The following is a 17,894-nucleotide window of genomic DNA, read 5'->3' as shown; positions in this document are numbered from 1 at the left end:
ACCAGCTGTGCCAGCCCAACCATCACTTAATCACCCTGGGAGGGAAGCAGGAAAGTAGGGACAGAGGGGGAGGGAGGAGAGGAGGAAGCGGTGAAGGTGAGAATGTTGCAGTCAAAAACAAATTACCAAAGGGAAACTGCAAAAGCTCAAAGGGATAAAGAAGAAGACAAGTTTTGGGGTTTTTTGTAAGGGGGGATAGAGAGGACTGAGCAGGGCTTGCCAATGTAAAAATCAAGCAATTCAACGAAGGGGGAATGGGTGGCTGAGGAAGACAAAAATTTGTGAGATGCAAGAGGATGTGGTACCAGAAGTAAACCGAGGCGAAGGCTAGATAGATGAAGATGGGGCGAAAGGTGAGTCTTGTGAAAAGAGTGATGGCAGCAAGAGTGAAGAGGAAAGGTGAGAGAGTGATTTGTAAAAGGAAATAAAGAACTGAGGTGAAGGAAAATGGCCTACACTGTAGAATGACAAAAAGCATGAAAGGCGAAGTGTGAAAGAGATAAACTGGGGAGGAGGGGAAGATGATGTCAAAACATATTTTAGGTCGATTTCTCAGCCGACTAGATCAATACAGCTGCAATCAGTCTTGTAATAGCAAGAGCAGTATGCAACCACATTCCACTGTATTTAGCAGACAGCAAGCACTCGCATCGGTACAAACACCAAGGCTGGACTGCAGTGAACAAATCCCTCTGTTTGAACAAATCCCAGGAAATATTAAACTGCAACCTTTAATCTAAAGCAAACATAAGTCTCTCTGTCTCTGCTACTTACTGACCCATGTAAGCTATGTGAAAAAATAATTAATCGCATGGAAAGGTTTTGGTTTTTTCAATTATTATAGGTGGTATGTTTAAACACCACCGCAAAGAAAAAAAACGTTTTCAATTATTGAAATTGTTTGTGTTTCTCTCTTTAGCAAAGTTAACTAGGGCCTTAGCCCTAATGTTTACATTTACATTTACTGAACTTTCACTCAAATAACTGACACTTTGTTAAGCCTCAGTTACACAGGCCTAGATACCAGTCGATGACTTCCAGGGAAAAATGTAGAGCCGATAGTTTACATGGAAGGTGCCGGATTATCTGTGCGTTTTGAAATGTTTTTGTTACAGCAGTAAGACACGTTTGCTTTGAAGTTTCTGTTTCCAGTTCGCATAAACCTTTTTCCAATGCTCAGACATTAAATGGCAAGTATTTGCAGACCAGTATTTTTCTTCTGTGCAGACTCCTGGTAGCTGCAACCACCTCGCTGTCACCAACTATTTGCCAGTCAGTTGTGGATAGATAGAGGTTTTTTGGTTGACTACAGAGCTAAAACTAAAACTGAATTCTTGTTGGTGTTTTGCAGATTTTCATCAGTTCCCACTGAATATCAACTTCGTGCAGTTTTTCATGGAGAATTCCTGGAGTTTAACAATGTATATAATTTTTTATGCATGGATTGACTTTTTCCCTGAACATGTCAGTGGCTTTACCCAGCCACAGCTCCTCCATTTCTTCTTATTGAGTCATTGCTTTACGGATATGATAGTGTTCTTATGACCAATTATCCTGTTGAAAGGTTCACTTCTGGTTCAACTTTAGCCTTCTCACAGATGGCCTCACATCATCTTCAAGCACTCTTTGATCTGAAGCATATCATAGCGGAATGAGTGACTGCAATCTGACCAGTCCTTGAGATGGTGAAGCGATACCAAACCGTAACATTTCCACCACAATGTTTGTCTGAGACAGTCTGTGCTTTACCTTGACACTGCCTGATTATGAATCTGTGCTAAGGGAAAATAACTAATTCATGAATATTAAAGTTAAACATAAGCATGTCTTGATGTATGCTCAATCATCCAGGTAAGTAAATCCCAAAAGGTTGATTCTGTTTATCTGGACGTAGCGTTTCCCACTGAAGCATGAATGATAAAGTTAGGTATTAACATAAGCATGTTTTTTTTGGCAAGATAAGCATGTCTCATCAGTTCAATGGAGCCTTTTGCCTAACCTAATCAGTCAACAGGCACTGGTCTGATAACACAACTTTGTGTTGAACACAAATATATATATATATATCTTCCAAAAGAGAAAGAAAGGGAACAAAGACGGTCCTTTCTGCAAAACACATACAACCAAGCTATATTAGATTAGTCTGTTCAGGATAGAGACTGATACTAATTTTTGCTGATTTAAAAATCCAATATAAATTTGCTATATATAGTTACTTATTTACTTGTTTATGCTAAGCCCGACTCTGCTCAGATCCGCTGGTTGTTGTTTGTGGAGTCCAAACCGGAGAAGTGTGACCTCTGGTGGAGAAACTATGCAACACTAACACTCATAACATGTTTGAAGGGTGTTTCTCCATTCTCTTCTTTACTATTTGATTTTTATATATCATCATTTGTCATTTATCATTTATAAATGCAGAAGCAGATAGTTTACAAATAGTTAATATCAGCTGATAATATCGACAAATTGATAAATCAATCAGGCTTTAGTCCAGGGCAAGTTATTCCAAATGGTCTGGTCTGATAATTGGAAAACTGTAGTTTTAATTTAATGTTCCCTTTGGACAGCAAAAGCTCAGCCATCATTTAAAATCAGCTTTATTTTGTAGATAATTGTTCTTACAGTGAAATTATTCAAGTAATTTTTTTCCATGTGACTGAACTCGCTATCCTTTTTCTCATTGGCTTTTACTATAACAAATAATAAAGAAATGTCAGTTACATGTGTCATTTGTTTGACATTACACTTTTTGTCAACCAGCGGCATTTCAGAAAGGATCAAATGATTTTATTTGTCCAGATATGTCAGAAAACAATTTTCACGGGATGTACTTTTTTTTCCCATATGACTGTATCTAACAATCTATCATATTCCTCTTATGCCTTCCTCCCTCTCTCCTCGCTCTGTGAATATGTGTGACTAACACCATGTCAGGCAACGACTCTCAGAGCAAATCATTCATCCCCAGGGCAGATTTGTGCCGCACTGCTCAAGATTTAGGGCAACCGAGATGAGTACGTTTGTCTATATTGTAAAAAGACAGGTTATCTTTTATGTTCACATTGCGTGACTATGAATCTTTGCTAAAGGGGAATCACTGATGCATGAATATTAAAGTTACATATTAACATAAACATGCTTTATTGGCAAGATAAGCATGTCTCATCAATTAAATGAAGTCTTATGGCTAAGCTAATCAGTCAGCAGGCATTGATCTGACAACATTCAGTCCTGCAAAACTCTTTGTTTGTATTGAACACAGCCAGCGACTCTTGCATTCATTGACTCAGAACTCACAAGATTTAATAGATATGGGCAACTCCAAGGAATTAATGTAGTGCTGCAAAATTTAGTTTTATTTATTCACTCGCTGCATGAATACAACAAATAATATTGCTGTCTTTGCCTATAATGGGAATGAAAATAAGTACAAAGCAATTTTTTGTATCAGAAAACAAAAGACTAATCTGTTTTTAGTCACTATTATGAAACGCAGGAGTGGGGAAAAAAATCAGAGAACAGAACAAATGAACAGTGAAATAACATGAAGCATGAAAAATGTAATGAAAGCTAATAACAGATTTCTGTAGCCAATCACAGGTGTAAAATATATCAAACCTTTATGAATATGACTTTAATGCAGAGTGCCAGTGTCCCTGCCTACCTCTCAGAACGTGTTTTGGTCTGCATTTCCCTCTGCCTACCCCTACCTGCCCCGTCTCTTCCCATCTGTCTCCTCTGCTAGTGTGAGGGACCTTACAGGCTCGTCTCAGCAACAGATCAAGACAGCTACATCATCTCCAAATGTCATTTCACAGGCATTTCCCTTGACACGTTTATGGAAGAGGTTTTTCATGTAGTCACATGTGCATGTGTGCGTCTGGTTGTACACTGAGTGGGAGTTGAGTCTGCTTCCAGAGATGTCACATTTTTGTCTGGATCAGCTGGGGTATTAACCAATTAAGTCTCGTGTGTATGTCATGAGCGTGCCTAATAGATTACATGTGTTTTCATGTCGAGAAGGGAAGTGGGATGTGGGGTAAATAAAGTATTGTGTTGTTTAAATGGTGGAGTCAGAGATGGATGGACTTAATTCCTCCTTAATCATCCTGAGATGTCACCAGAAAAGAGGGTAATAACATGTAATCCACTCCTTCAATCCCCTCCTACTACTGCTGCTTGTTTGGAGGCTTGTTTGGTGTTTTAATAATATAAAGGGCACCTCAGGAAAGGTAGATAAATTGGATTAAATGTGCACTATGGATACTAAAATACACAATGTGCGCACAAACTCTGTGTTTGGTTCGTTATATTTTCCCACTTAGGCTTGTTTGTACATCCAAAACACCATCTACAGACGGGTTTCTCTTTCCGACTTCAATTTCTGCGCGTTAACCCAGAAGCCCCCTGTGGTCCAGAGGTGATGGAGCACGGACTCACCTTAAAGAGTTGGCATGGTAATACCTCCTGGAATTGGAGTCAGTCAGCCAGGCCAGAGTAGAGTTAAGCCCTTGCTCTATTCTCACTTCAAAGGGGATGGCCCATCCACAGCAGCCTCAGAGAGAGAGAGGGGATAGAGGGGGGGAGGTAGAAAGGAGGGAGGCTGTCATATATTCCCTTTATCACGGGGAATTTTACGGTTCAGACTTGTGATTCTGAGGGGAATTTTATGGGCTGACCAAAGATGGGCAGCTTCAATTCAAAAGCAGAGCTGTCTCATCTGTTCCACAGGAGTGTGTGTAGCATCTGTGTGTGTGTGCGCGCGCAGTTGTGTTTTTTGAGTTTGTGCCAGACTCACCTTTCTTTACTTTAAAGGCATATTTTATCATCCTGACAGCTTATTGTTTATCAATCCCGCTTTGTTACGAGCTGATTCATGCACTGCTGTTGCCTTCCACTCAGGCCTGCATTTTTAATTGAATGCTTCTCCAGGAGGGCAGGAAAAAAAAAAGATCAATTAATCAATTCATTCTGGGGGACAAAGTCGTGTTTCGGGTTGTTTCTCTTTTCGTGGATATATGCTGTGTCACTTTAATAGGCGCACCTTTGGCAAAGGTATTGCTTTCAGGATGAATTTGTGAGCTTTGTGTGAATGGGTTATCAGACTGTGTGCTCAGGAGACTGACACAGATATCATATCAGCATGACACAGATGTCATTATGTGACCAAAAAACATACTGCATTAATAACAAAAAGTGTTCTCTAGAGATTATTCAAACATTGTTTTAATTACTAGATGGCCTCACGACACGATAAGCTCCTTATCTGATCTGTGTGCATCGGTTTATTTCCAAATGAGCCACTGATATCCGCATCATGTGTGTGTCCACAGATATCGGTTCCTAAAAGCAGACCCAAATGGACTGGGTGCACACATGCACACACCTAATGCAGCGGAATCTCTTGAGAAACACAATTATTTTTAAATACTTTGGCAACCCTGAAAACCTATTGTCTCTTTCAGCTTCATGCAATGAGTAAGTTCTTATCTCATGGGCAGATTTCTCTATTTGTGTTTTTGTCCTCATGTCTCTAATTTGTTTACTGACTGTAGGGCACAGTTTAACAGTGTTACGTATTTCTGAACACCCATCAGATTGTGGTTAGATTTTAGTTTGCTCATGTTGACAGCCGCTGTCAGTCAAATCTGATCAAATGGCAAACTCGCAGCCCTGATGGAGCTTAAGCACTTAATAAATAATAACCATTTGTTTTAATTGAAGTTTAGCTTTGATTCTTGCTCATTTAGTCGTGTATTTAATGTTGTACAGAAATGCCCTCTGAGAAGATTTGAAGATGTATTGTTTTTTCTCGTTTCCAGGAAAGAAACATGGCAGCAGATTGATTTTAATATCTTAACAAAAAATATGCAAAACACATTCTTTTTGTGTACATAAAAAAAAAAAAAATCAAAAATCTTTAACACCACTTCCAGAAATTCTGCATAAATGTTCATGCAGACTCAATGCGAAGAGACAAGGAGATGAGTGGCTGGGAGAAGGGACTGCCCGATAGACAGGTAGTCACATGGGGACACAATGTGCTCGCTGAAATGTTTGCAGTCATAAACACAACATTGTTTTGAGTCCTTATAGCGCTGTTATGTCTTTCTCCTCATGATAAACAATATTTCACTAGCTGGGACCACATCCTCATTTAGATTTGATTTCTAGGAGGTAATGGCAGATGGAGTAAGCATAAACTGAAGTTATGATTTCGGGAAGGTCCTCAGAGGGGACTGGCGGCAGCTCTGGGCCAGGCAGATCCCTATGTACTAATGAGAGGTGAATGAATTGAAAAGTGGGTTGGGGGGCAGCTTGTATTGCAGGAGGTATATATAGACAGAGAACTGGAAGGCGAGTGCATGAGGTGTGGCTCCACTTCTGAAATTCAGTACTACAATTCAAAGTGTAGGCTAGCATTAGCTCGGCTCTGAATGTATCCCATTAAGAATTCTGGTTGGTTTGTCTTTAAAATTGTGTCTGCTTCACATATGAGACTGAGAGATTGTCTATTTATGCCATATTTGGGAAAAATCTTTTGTTACATCAGTTGAAATGATGATTAATATAAACAAAATAATAATAGCATCATTCAAATACCCACCATATAAACAGCTATATGGTGCATGTGATATGAAAGATGCTCTTCTACTTGTCCTGTAAGCGGCCCTGATGGATAACAATTTGTTCAGGGACCTTCTTCCCACCACAGTTTCAAAAGCACCCAGTCTGAAGCTGCCAGTCACATTGTTGGCCTTCCTGATCAGTTCATCCAGTCTCCAGCTGAACAACACAACAATGTACTCTGCGCTCATCACCCCTGAGTGATGGAAAATCTCCATCGTTTTTCTGCACACATTGAAGGATCTCAGCTTGTTTAGGCGATATAGCCTGCTCATCCCATCTTGTACACAACCTTGTGTTGATCTCCCAGTTCAGTCTGTTTTTGATGTGTTTGCCCAGGTCCTTGAACTCATCCACCACATCAACATCCAGTCCCAGGATAAACATCCTCTTCTTACTGAAAAACACAATACTATGTAAACTGATTTATAATATAATGAATTTAAACTTGTTCGATAAAAGCAAAGGATTTGCAGACAACTACATTATATTCCTCTAATATTTCATAAATGCAAATTCACGTGTCTCTGTTTTTTTTGTTTTTTTTACCACATGTGATTGACATTTGATTGGTACGTAAATTGTGTTGATCAGACCACCAAACAACATCCACTTCACGCATGCAGACTAATGTTAGTAGTCAGTAATTTGTTAGTATGTGTGTATCAATTTTATATATGTAAATTATGTTTTTCCGCAGGTTATGTCTCATTGTGTGTTGCGTGGTGAGCCCATCATTGAGGGCCTCTGCACAATCAAAGCCCATTGTTCCCACACGCTAGGGCAGCACAGTAGTTTGCACAGTGTTGCTGTCTCACAGCAAGAAGAGTTGCTTGTTGTTTGAGCAGTATGCAGAGGTACTGAAGTGGAAGAGTGTCTTTTCACTTTTTATACCAAATAAAAAAAAGAAGAAATAAAAGAGGTATTTTCAATGAATTGAAAGAAAGCTTTTCACTTTTCACTCATTCATACAAAAAGCAAAGTCATCTTAAAAGTCTTTACAACATCTTTTTCAATTTTGTTCTGTGTTTTTTCTTTCTTTCTTTTTCAAAACAGTGCGTGGGTGTACGGGATTCCAGTGTAACTAAAGGCTAATAAGCTTAATTACTGTCAGATAACACTTCACAGCTATTTAGTGCAGTTTGTGCTCTTCATATGGCCTGTAAACTTTCATGCTACTAAAGCCGCTCAATTGTGATTGTTAAGTAATGTCAGACTACAACCAGAAAGCTGCCTGTTTACAAAGATTACCCTGTAAATAAGCTATTATATATCTTAATTTCATGAAGTTTGCAAATGACATTGTGAAAGTTGTGTAGTGAGAGTAGTGAGCAGATGGAAGAGAGTCTGGAGAGGTGGAGGTATGCTTTGGAGAGACGAGGAATGAAGGTCAGTAGAAGCAACACGTGTGTGAATGGGAGGGAAGCAGGGGGAAATGTAGTGCAGACAGGGTGGAGCGGGTGCAGACGAGAGTAAGGAGTGACAGAGGGAAAGCAACAAGAGTGAAAGGGAAGATTTACAAGGTGGTAGTGAGACCTGAATGGTTGGAAATGGTAGCACTCACAAAAACACAGGCTGTGCTGGATGGAGGTGGCAGACGCTAAGATTTTTGTTAGGAGGGAACCGAGACAGACAGGGTTAGAAATGAATATATGAGAGAAAAAGCTCAGTTTCAGTGGACTGGAGATAGATGTACGAGAGGCAAGGTTGAGATGATTTGGACATGTGCAGAGGAAGAATCGTGGGTATACTGGACAAAGATAGAGCTGCCAGGGAGGAGGAAGAGAGGACGACCACAGAGAGGATTCATGGATGTAGTGAAGGAGGATATGTAGAGGGCTGGTGTGACAGAGAAAGATGAGATAGAGTGAGATGGAGGCAGATGATCCGCTCTGGCGATTCCTAAAGAAAGCAGCTGAAAAGAGAAAAGAAGACTGTCAGTTGTCTGCTAGTCTGAATGACAGGGGCTGAAGAGGATTTAAAATGAGCTTATAGGTTTTGACATAACTGACTGTCCTGATGGTCATTCGATCACCAGAGAGTTAAAAGGCAAAATAGATCACATTGAACGGAGCGAAAACAGGTCACGTCACTCCAATGTTTGACAACCCACATGTGCTTATGACAGCAAAGTGCCATTGAGGAGTCCAGTCAACCATAGTGCTAATTGCTAAGTGCGAGGACTTAGTAAATATAAAATGTGCTGAAGTATTCTCAGGAAAGAGCAGTTCACTGTGCTACTTTCTATTATAGAACAGGCAGAACCTAAAAAAGTACAGCGCTATTTTTAGTCTCTCTCCCTCTCTCCCTCTCTCCTTCTCCCCCTCTCTCTCTCTCTCTCTCTCACACACACACACACACACACACACACACACACACACACACACACACACACAACAGAACCATGGCTATACTTAATGAAATTCCACTAAGTATGTTCATTGACTGTGTCACCATGGTATCTGGAATAAACCAATCAATTCTCCTTCATCTGCTAGGAAGCTGGAGAGGCTCTAAGCCTGTCTATGGCATTATGCATTATGGACAGACCAATTAAGAGCCCCGGATGGGAATGAGACACTGAAGCAAAAGACTGAAATATGGGCAAGCGTCTGCACAGAGACTACACATAAAGTCAGACTGATGGCACTGAACAAAGTAGAAATGGAAAAAGAATGATTTGAATAGATGAAAAAGAAGGCAACCTATCAAGCAAACTGAAAGAGATCGATGCAAATGAACAACTTTCAAGTCAAGAGCGTATTGAAGCAGAGAGTGGGTTTTTGCAGTGATATAAGCTTGGTCCAATAACCATAACTCTTCCAGTAGGTGGGAGGTGGTGGAGTGAAGGGGGATGCTGCTGTTTTAGAATCTATAAGCACAGCTGTCGCCGACAGCTAAAGCAGAACGATTACAGCTTAACTCCATAACATCTGCTGCTCCCTAGCCAGGGAAAGCTGGTCGCCAGAAAATACCTTAGAGAGAGGAATTAAAAACAAGGGTAGGTGCAGGGCAGGGGTTCTTTACGCTGTGTCACCGTGTCCATCCTATCTGTGTCACCTAAACTTGTGATCTGTGTCGTCCCACTTTCCTAAGGCTTTAAATCTCAACAGGGACTTCTTTGCTGGTATCCCCAGAGAGTGGTGGAGATGAGGGAGTAGGAGAGAGAGTAAAATACAGACAGATGGAAAGAAGATTTTGAACCTAAGCCAATAAGGGGCCTGCAACACCACCCTAAAAATGCATGTGAATGTCTGACTGTGAAAATGAAGGTTTGGCCTCATTAGGAGCTTGTTTGGGTAGGACTGGGCGATGCTACTGTGAAAGGGAGGATCAAGAGGGAGCTAAAAGGAAGCTTGAAGTGTGGGAAGGGGGGGGGGGGATTGAAGTCAGATTGAAGGCTAGTTTCTAAAAAAGACTGCAAGAGAAGGACATCAAAGAAATACAAAGTTAATGGGCTCACTTATATGTGCATGGCCATTCACGTAGCCTTGGCTGTACAAAATCTTTTAAGCAGGTGGAAAAGCAAAAGGGATTCAGAGGAAATTCTTTTGTTGATAATGATGTTTTCCCAGGATAAATGCATATTAAAAAAAAGATTAATTATTTCAGTCATTGTACATTTGTTATTAAATGCCACAATTAGAAAAGAAAAACAACAATGAAATCCCAGTAATTAAATATCAAAATGCAGAAATACTTGGCATACTGAAGATTTCATGTTTCAGAGAAACCAAGGACTTTCTGTTAAACTGTGTATATCAGTATCAGTACCAGAAGGAAGGAACAGTGGGCGAACAGGTTTCTACAGCAGTTCGTTTTAGAACTGGTTCAGAGACAGTTCATGATCCTCTTCCATTTGTCTCATGCCTTTGAACTTACACACAAGAACACTTAGGTAGGCTTTCATATACCCACTCACCACAAGGTTATGCGATTGGCTGTAAGTACTTTCCAGAGGGTCAAAGGTAAAGTGTTGCAGAATGTCGACTGTATCATTAAATATCTAACATCACTACTGCACATGTTCTGAAATGGACACTTCTGTTTATAATTATACCCACCTTACAACTTTATGTATGTTTTGAAAGCAGTTGTTAGTGAACTGAAAGAATGAGTAAAAATCATAAAAAATGTGATTTTAAAAGGGCATTAAAATACTTTCAGCCAATATTTCTTTCTTTTTCTTTTTTTTTGCACATATATGATTATATATGCTGATTGTATTGTGTTCATGTCACATTTAAGCTATTATCCATTGTGCACATAATGCTTGTACTTTTAAGCGCAGCGATATTCCAGTCTAGTAGTGTCTGTCACTGAGGCTAAGTGGAGGGTGAATTAAAAAACGCTGCAAGAAAGAGTGAAAAGAGGAATTTGGAGCAGAATTGATGAGGTGTAAAAAGAAAATGGGGCTGCGGTAGCTTTGATGTTTTTCGCACAGCATCCCTGACAGCCATGCTGCTATGGGACTCAGAAATGTTCCCTTTATTTAAGCTATAAATGTCTATCAAAGTAGAGACTCTACCTAGTTAACATGGAAGGAACCAGAAAATAACCATGTAAAATTGAGCAGAATTCAGTGTGAGCTTAGTTTTTTGTCTATTTAAAAAAAAAAATTATTGTTCATTTGGAGAGTATCACATCTGCTTTATTAAATCTGTGTACACCTTAGAGTGTTTAGAGTACAGTTGCACTAGCATTGCATTATATTTGCTTAATCAATTTTAACCAGTGGCTCAACAAACATTTCCCTTTCCACAACAGTAACAAGTAACATGTCAAACAAGTCATGCTGCACTCAAAGCTGTTATGGAACGGCTGTGTGCAGGCAGGAAAAGGACCCAAAGTGCAGACTCCAGAGACAGACGTGAACTCAAAAAAGGTAACAAAACTGAGACTCCCAAAAAAACAAACTCAGGCAAACAGACAGATCACACAGCATCATAAACGGTAGATCACGACACGGACAAACTGAAACACAAGGCTTAAATACACAGAGGGAGCAATCAGGGAATGAGTAACAGGAGGGAAACACAGCTAGGGCAAATCAGGCCTAACGAGACAAAGGAAGCACAACCAGACGCATTTACATGAGACACGGGCTTTCAAAGTAAAACAGGAAACATAACACAGACTGAACTTACAGCCACAGACTCACAGGCAGGCACTACAACAGAGGGAACAGAGACGTGGGACCAGGGCAGACACAGAGACATAAACCATAAGATAGAACTCTAACAAAGAAACCAAAGACTAGAAATGATAAATAATATAATAAACTCAAAACCATGGGTCAACGACCCAGGCATCCTAACAAAAGCAGGGAGAACAGAGTGAAGTGAGGAGATTTTATATCTATTTAACAACATGCTGCTGTGTAAACAGATTAAAAGATAATAACACAGTGGCACTAAAATAAATGCCACCAGACAACTTAAAAATGTCACACGTGTGTTTATTATACAGCTGATCTAGAAACTTTAAATAACTTGGCAGCTTGATAGTTTAAACTATATTGCAAAGCTTGATTATAATACAGTTTAAATTCCTGGCAAATGGCTTTTGCTGCTTTTAAGGAATTCTCTAACCATGTTTAGCATATCTTAATCTTAAATTTTTGACATTTTTCTGATATGATAATGAGCCAGAAAACTTATATTTGGTATGATCACATTTATTCTTCAAAACAGCCTGAACTTTCTTTAACTGGTCTTCAGGAATAGTTCTCCGGGCTTCTTGAAAGAGATCTAAAACTCTTCTTTGGATGTTGGCTGCCGTTTGTTCTGTTCTCTTGTGAAGATGATCCCACGCTACTTCAATAATTTGAGGTCCAGGCTCTGGGGAGGCCAATCCATGACTTACTGTGTTCCTTTGTGTTTTTCTATCCATGTAAGCTTTTACTGCATTGGTAGTGTGTTTGGGACCATTGTCATGCTGTTTCCAATCAGATGCTTGCTACATGCATGGTACTGCATGGCAGATTAAAATCTAATGGTACTTTTCTGGGTTCATAATTCGATATATCTTTACAGGACAAACAATGCTTTGGAAAATACTGAAGGGACTGAAAATAAAATGAGGGAGAAAGCAGCCAATGTCCAAAAACACTGAGCGCTCTTCACAGAGCCTGGAGAACTATTTCCCAAGACCACTTAAGCAATAGCTACAAGAAAGTCAGGCTCGTTGGAGACAATATATAATTAAATGAGGGGTGGCTAAAACTTTTGCACAGTACTGAAGCTGTACCTTCATTATACTGTATATATACTTTGTTGTCATCAAAAAGGAAGAACAACAACCCACAAAAGTGTGCATTGTCATTATCATTATAACCTTAGTTTTTAGTTACATGATTAAATTTGTAAAAAAATGACTTTGGTCAAATACATTGTTTCACAATGCTAAAGGGCAGCTGACTGCTTTATTTAATTACTAATTATCATATTGTTTTTGTGCTGGTACTAGATGACCACGATTCTTGCGTGCCTGTGAGCTTAAAGGCATCCTGTGGAGATTTTGACCAGTAATGAATGTACTCATTTTTACATGAAAGACATTTTAATGAATCATTTCGCAGGCCCTGTGCACACACATGCACACGGCGTGATGAACATTACTGCCAACAGTTTCACATGCTCCAGTAATGAACAGGTGGTGGTAACGTCAGAGCAGCACAGTGATAGATGCAGGTAAGAAGAAGGCAAGAAGGATTTTTCGAATAGTGAATTTTTAAACTTGTCTAAGTGTACATTCATAGTTGAATTTCCAGGAACTTATGTATATATGACAATGTAGATTCATGCCTAAATATGACATTATAGAAGAAAGATTGCACATTTTAGCCATCCTGGCCACCCTTTGGTTAGATAACAAATTTCTTTGAGTGATAACAAAATAATTGGAGCTCCACAAAAACCCTGCTGATGGTGCATTTACCCTAAAATCCTGTCTGCCATTGAGATGCCAGCCAGTATTTTGGGGAATATAAACTTGCCAATTGCCTTCTTTCTGCTCAGCTTATGCAGTTGAAGATAATTTGGGAAAATAGGAAATTTTAATAATCAGCCTTTTGTTCACAACATTTCTTGGAAAAAGACTGGTGGTTGCTGTGCCACTGAAAGGCGTGCTTCATTGGCTGACAGCATATTCTTTATAGTGCTTGAATGTGTATTTGTGTGGATGCAGGAGCATGTTTGCTTGTACACAGATGCTTAACAGAGCTCAGCTTTCTGCAGCTGACTGATTCCTCCTTATGTAACCCCGTTTCATATTTCATAGTCTTCTATTTCAGCTCTGTGCGCTTGACATTAGATGCTTCGGAGATAGAGGATGAAGAAATGCCAGAGCTGTGACAGACATGTTGAGCGGGAAGAAGGGGGAGGAAGGGGGAGGAAGAAGCAGTCGGCAGACATGGGAGTGGGCTGAAGTGACTAAATGCAATACTCAGGCGTACACACAAACCTGGGTCAAACCGCATTTACAGAAACTTTTCATAGTTTGCTGTGACTTTCTGAGATGCCAAATTTAGGGTTTTTTCCACTCAGAGGAAAGCATTTGAAAGCCATTTCACTATGACTGACTACTCACCTGATCTGACCCGACATTTTAAACCCCAAACAGTTGGTGAGGTTAAAGCGAATGCTGGTATTACCATGCAGAAGGCTGATTTGTCCCAGGTCTTCAGGCATTTTAAGTGCCAAAGTTTTCTATATGATGTGACATCTTGCCTGTAATCCTATAAAGACACAAGCAGGAAGAGGCGTAACATTCAAACCCTCAGTGAATATTGTTCAGCTGTCATATTCGTCAGAATGTGATCCCATTTGTGAGGATCAACACCCCAGGAACATAATCTCACAATAATCTCTCTGTTTATAAACACAAGTATCCCAGCATTCATAAATAGTATTTTTTTTTTTTTGTAATACAACAGAAGGGCCTTACATTTTATTTCACATGTTAGTCTCCATTCCCTAATCACAATAGCACTTCTCAAATACTGTAATATTGGCTATTTAATACCTTTTGTGTGAGATGCTTTCTCATCATCTTTTAAGGTCTATCGCCTGGAGCTTCACATTAAATCGTTTTCCCATATGCCTTGGGAACCAGCACACACACATACACACAAAATCAGACACAATCGAATCCTCCTTTATTGTCCCAATCCACATCTCCTTTCGGAGGGGCCGCAGGAGGAAGGCATTTATGCAAAGCAGGCTCAGCGCACCAACATGGAGACACAGAGAAAAATGCATTAAAGTCTGTGCTTGCAAACTTTTTCTCCCCCATTGTGTTTCAGATAGTAAGGTGTCAATTATTAAAGCAGTTTTACATGTATGTATGCAAATTCCAAATGTAACCCCTAATGCCTAGTGGTAGTGTATCATATGTAATACATGAGTTCTGGGTGCTTCTTCAACATTAGTGTTATCTTTTAAAAATGTTCACAGTAATGTTTTAAGCAATAAATAGCAAAAAACAAAAAAACAAAAACAGATGTAGCAAATATGATACAGACTAAAACTCATGCAACATGCAAATTAATATAGAATTGTTTTTGTGAAAATTCTCAAAAGGTTTAATAAACATTAAATTTTCAAAAATTTGGATTTTTCTGGCAATTATTTCAGGGCTTTACAGGGCTAAGTGCCTTTCCCATCATAAAATTATTTGCTTACCTACTCTACCTCTCTCCCTATTTTGTCACACGCACTGGGCTCCACAATCAGAAAACCTCAAGCATGCAAGTGCGTCAGCAGTGACAAATGATGAGAGGTAGCAGCAGTAAAAAACAGCTGTCTCAACTAAAAAATGATAAGACAGCTGTGGCAGCACATCACAGCACTGCAGCACACTCAAGTAGCCTGCAGAGACGCTCAAAAATGCGTGGGATCAGCGTGGGCATAGAATATGCATGCACACAGGTGTGTTTTGGGGCTTGATAGGAGACAGATGTTCATGGTTGAAATTTATTGCAACAGGCAGAAATGGTTTGGAACACAAAACACTTTTCAAGGGTTGGAAACAAGGCAATTAATGAGGAAATGACAGTGTGCAATCAGATACAATCAAATGTAATTTTAGCACCAGAAATTCTTTTTACAATTTTCTCACTATTAAAATTTCCCTCCACAAATGAATAACAAATCTGAAAGTACAAAAGAGCAGGGAAATCTCTAAATTCAGAGCTGTAGAGCCGTAATAATTATTGAGGTCGTTTCTGTCACTCTGCTTCTGTTCATCAAGTGTTTGCATGTTTTTTTTGTTGTTTTTTTAAACTCTGTGACTACCAGTTAGTTAATTATAACCTAACACTGTCCCTGAAAGGTGTTGGGCAGATTGAGATCAAAATGTTCCATGACATCTGTTAAAAACAATGTTTCATCAAGGGTACGTTTTGCCTGGTTTTTGGGAAGTACAAGGTCTGAATCCCGGATAAGCCCCCAAGTAATGAATTGAACAAGTGAGAAAGCTGCCACACAAATGACACATGCTTATTAAACTATAAATAACAACTGATTAAGAAATGCACCTTTACATTCATTGGTGGTGAAAGGGCGAGAGGATGATAATGGTTGAGAGAATAAGAAAATACTTAAAAAAACAAATAAATTCAAAGTGTCAGCCATATGCCACAATCACAGAGACAGAAGGTTTTTTGCATCTCTCTAATTTGTGCCTCCTAGTCTCTAGTGTCCTCTGTGCTCCTGTCTGTGAAAATCACTCTCAGTACATCATTTTGAAGGATGTCTCAATTCCTAAAACACATCTGGAGCACAGCGGAGGGAGGAGACAAGAGGCTTGAAGATGGAGCTATAATATTGGATACACAAGTGTATGCTTTACATAGGTATTTTTACCTTTAGTGCATACAAGAGGTGTGATACATAACTGGAATATATAAATCATGGCAGGAGGGAAACAACTATTTTTTCTCTAATGGTCAGTTACTTAATCTGGTCAACTGTATGATCAAACTTCACAATGAGATTCAAAATAAGGTATGGCATCACATTTTGCCATGTTGCGAATTTCTTAAAAAAACCCAAAACGGCCTAAATATAAAAGCGTCATGAACATTGTTACATCTGACACCATCAAATACAGCCATAGTTGGGCCCTAAAGAAAAGTACTTATAATGCAGTTGAGCCAAATGTCATCTTTAACTTCAGTTATGTTAAAATGAGACTCCAAGGTAAGAATGTCCCATGTTGTTACCTCAGCTCTTGTCTTCCTCTCGATCTCTGCTTGCATCATTTTGGAACGGACTGATGTGTGATTTAGACTTCTGTGGTGAATCTTTATAGAGCCCACACGAGTGACTGACTCCATTATCAGCATCCATGCTTTTGAATGTTTTCTTATGTGTTATTTACCTTATAGCTGTATCTCTGTGTTTGACATGTGGTGCTCGCCATGATAGAAAAAAATTAAATAAAATGCTGGGACTTTCTTCTCTTTGTTGTGGTCAGTTTAGATTTTCTTTTTAAATTTTGAAAGCAAACATATTTCTGCCTCACATTTTTCCACTGCTTTGTAAATTCCATCACATTCATTGCAGTCAGTTTTGTCAGTCTCCCTCCAGGTATTTGCTGAAATCTATGAGTCCTTATATAGAGGATTTGATTGGTATTTTCTTATTGATAAATTCACAGAAATGCACAAATGTTGCGAGTTGCGTTATTGTGACGTGTAGTTACATTTCCAGGAAGGTGTGCATCAGGTTAAATTGTAGGGTTTCAGAGGGGTTTATGGTTACATAAACATACCTACGGTGTACATTTAAGAAAGACTCTCACTTTATGTCCTCCCCCCCCCCACTCCTTCTATAGGATCAACCAAATATTGATGACCACTGATGACTTCTAAACTCATGGAAAACACACAGAATTTAAAAAAAAAATGAATTTGAAACACTGACACTAAAACAAAAGTGATAACTCATATCAGCATTTTACTGAGTTGCAATGATCCTGCCAAATGACCCAAAGAATGCTGGTAAAATCATACTTGAGAAGTTCTCTTGGTTATTATTGATAAATGTAACTAAAATGTAAATTTTGCCCACTGGCTTTTTGCCTTTATTCATCTGTTCGATTTATGTCGCTGACAGACCTCTCCTTTTCTCAAATCTGTGAGAGTTCACCCACTGACCAGGATACACTGGCTGCAGTGAATGTGAGGAATGTGTGAAATACAGTTGTGCCCTCAACCACATGAGTCACATACCTACTACCAGCACCTCTGAAAAGAAAGA

The 17,894-nt window shown here is 39.3% G+C and overlaps 1 protein-coding gene across 1 annotated transcript in view; it reads left to right on the top strand.

The window, feature by feature from the left end:
* The window catches only part of rtn4rl1a (reticulon 4 receptor-like 1a), a 120,573-nt gene that overhangs the window by 20,112 nt on the left and 82,567 nt on the right, over nt 1-17,894 (top strand). The window lies entirely within an intron of this gene.

Source organism: Aulonocara sp. 'chitande type north' Nkhata Bay, linkage group LG10 (assembly GCF_057382095.1).
Source record: "Aulonocara sp. 'chitande type north' Nkhata Bay isolate Kocher_YH1m ecotype deep benthic linkage group LG10, A_spYH_male_GT1.1, whole genome shotgun sequence".
Taxonomy (NCBI): domain Eukaryota; kingdom Metazoa; phylum Chordata; class Actinopteri; order Cichliformes; family Cichlidae; genus Aulonocara; species Aulonocara sp. 'chitande type north' Nkhata Bay.
Note: the sequence above shows the minus strand (reverse complement) of the source record. Positions and strands in the feature narration are given on the sequence as shown.